This window comes from Stegastes partitus, unplaced genomic scaffold (genome assembly GCF_000690725.1).
Source record: "Stegastes partitus isolate 25-593 unplaced genomic scaffold, Stegastes_partitus-1.0.2 Scaffold1761, whole genome shotgun sequence".
Lineage (NCBI taxonomy): Eukaryota > Metazoa > Chordata > Actinopteri > Pomacentridae > Stegastes > Stegastes partitus.
Window position 1 is genome coordinate 86031 of NW_007579492.1, and position 2250 is coordinate 88280.

At 45.8% G+C, this 2250-nt stretch overlaps 1 pseudogene; it reads right to left on the reverse strand.

The window, feature by feature from the left end:
• Positions 1-254: 254 nt before the first annotated feature.
• On the reverse strand, positions 255-708 carry LOC103372464 (nicotinamide riboside kinase 2 pseudogene; annotated as a pseudogene).
• Between the last annotated feature and the right edge of the window lie 1542 nt (positions 709-2250).

Here is a 2250-nt window from a genome sequence, read left to right on the forward strand (position 1 = left end):
ACCCAAATAAATCACCTGGATCCAATTGACAAGAAAAGCCTGTAAACAGTAGCAAACTGTCTTAACCCTTTCAACACTGTAGCTCGCTATACCGGTCTGCAGCTTTTACCCAGTCAATCCTGCAGACCGGTATAGCGGCTCCGGTATATGGCGACTTCCTGTTACATTCATTCTGATTGTCTGTCAGTGGGAATCCCCGTATGTGAACAAGTGATTCAGTCATGAAATAAATTATGCAAATACTACCACTACTACTAATACATGGGCCAGACGTGGACGTCGAACAGGCCGGGGGTGTCTGGCACCGTCTAGTTCCTCCTCTTTTGGCGTTCTTCATATGGGCTGGAAATAACGCTGGTTCAGCACGTCAATCAAACGTCTGTAGGTGTAAAGCAGGAAGCCCTCCACAATAAGGATGTGAGTCTCCTCCTCCTTCTCCTTGTGGTCGGACTTCAGGGCGATCTCTGTATCCAGAGTGTTATTAACGCCATCTCAAACTTCACCGGGTTCTCCAGCCATGCGTAGATCGTACTCATCATAGCATCAATGTCCAGAGCAGTACAGCTTAAAGCCGTCTTCACCAACTTCAATCTGATCTTGAGGCTTGAAGAAGTCATCCTGATGGAGCACACAGCAGCTGGGCAGGTTCTTGACCAGCCGGTTGGTGAGAGTGGTTTTCTCTCCATTTGTTACGCTGCAGATGCCAATGATTCATGTTCCTGGATTGGTCAAAGCTTGCGAAAGGTCAAAACGTCAATAAAAACCGGGTCGGGAGTGATTGGACGGGGAAGAAAGGTGAAAAGAGAAGCAGCTGCAGTAGGAAACGTCAACTACTTGATTCCCTACTTGATTCCCCCATGGCACAAATTGGGCCGATATGTTGTTTTCGAGGGTACGTAGCGGGAAAATATTCAACAACAAGCGCCGATGGAGTTTCACTATCATCGCTGCTAACGCTGCTATTCGCTAACCGTTAGCAGCATTAGCGAACAACAACCCCCGTCGACCATTCCCCCCGGTACGCTGTAAAGGAATCCCGGTGACGACCCTGTGCATATACTCCTGGTAATTCAAGCCAAGGTTAATTTGTGTTGAAAGGGTTAAAAACCTCATGCCTGGGGAAGCATCATGAAATGTTGTCAGTCATTTATTCGCCCTACTTTAGAATTTAATTCATTAATCCCTTCATTTAAGGTTCTTTTCTGCCCTCGATAACGTCCACTCTCACTGTGTCCCTTAATTTAAATCTTACACCAAAGTGTTAAACATGTTCTCTACACTTCGGTGAGATGTTTTTTCTAATCGGCTCCAGCTCCCTCATATGCTCCGCCGTGTTGTTTAATTAACATGTAAGTGATACCAACATGCCCCCGAGCTGATTCTGTAAATGTACACAGGAATATATGCGGCGCTGCACAAGACTCGATGATCTGAAAGGACCTCTTCAGAGGCCTGTCACATCGCTGCCGACACCTCGACTGTGCTCCCAAATACAAATGAACAGGGGCTTTATTGCGCCGTGGAGCTGCCAGCATCTGCAGCTAGTTTCCGTGTGAAGCTAATTGCTCATTAACCCAAACTAAGGTCTGTGTCTTAGAAACGTAGCTCGCAACGACACGGGCAGACTACGACCTACAACATGTGAAGTTAGATGTTCACAAGTATCTTCTAAGACCCGTGAAATTTGTATGCAGGGCAGTTTCCCAGCAAAACACTGCACTGTGACCAGATAATAAGTTCATTTAACCTGTTACTGGTTTTAATGTTGTGGCTCATCAGTGTAGATCCATTTCACAACATGACCATGACTCCTGACATTCAGCCAAGCGTCCTAAAAAACCACCACTACTCCACAGAGCCCTGATTGCACCATGACGGTGTTACAAAAAGAGGCAGAAGACACTGAGAACATCTACATCCACAGTGGCAAGTTCTCCAAAATGCTTGGAGCAACCTACTGTGGAAACAAAACTGTACCCAAATGTTGATCTGATGCACAATTTTTATGTGTTTACTGCACTTTGCACAAAGGAAGTTGCTCAAACCTCGAGTAAAGTGGTGCTACCATCCATAGAAGTGCATGCAAGGTATTTCAAACTCTCCTTTTGGGCCAGTCCGCATCATGTTTGGACCTTCTGAGTCTTTGGTAAAATCTCTGGCAGCATCCAAATCAAGAAAGTGAATTTGCATTTTCACTCTTTTGTCTTCGTTTCGTTTTCGACTTCGTTCTCCTCCTTCACCTCCCAGCTC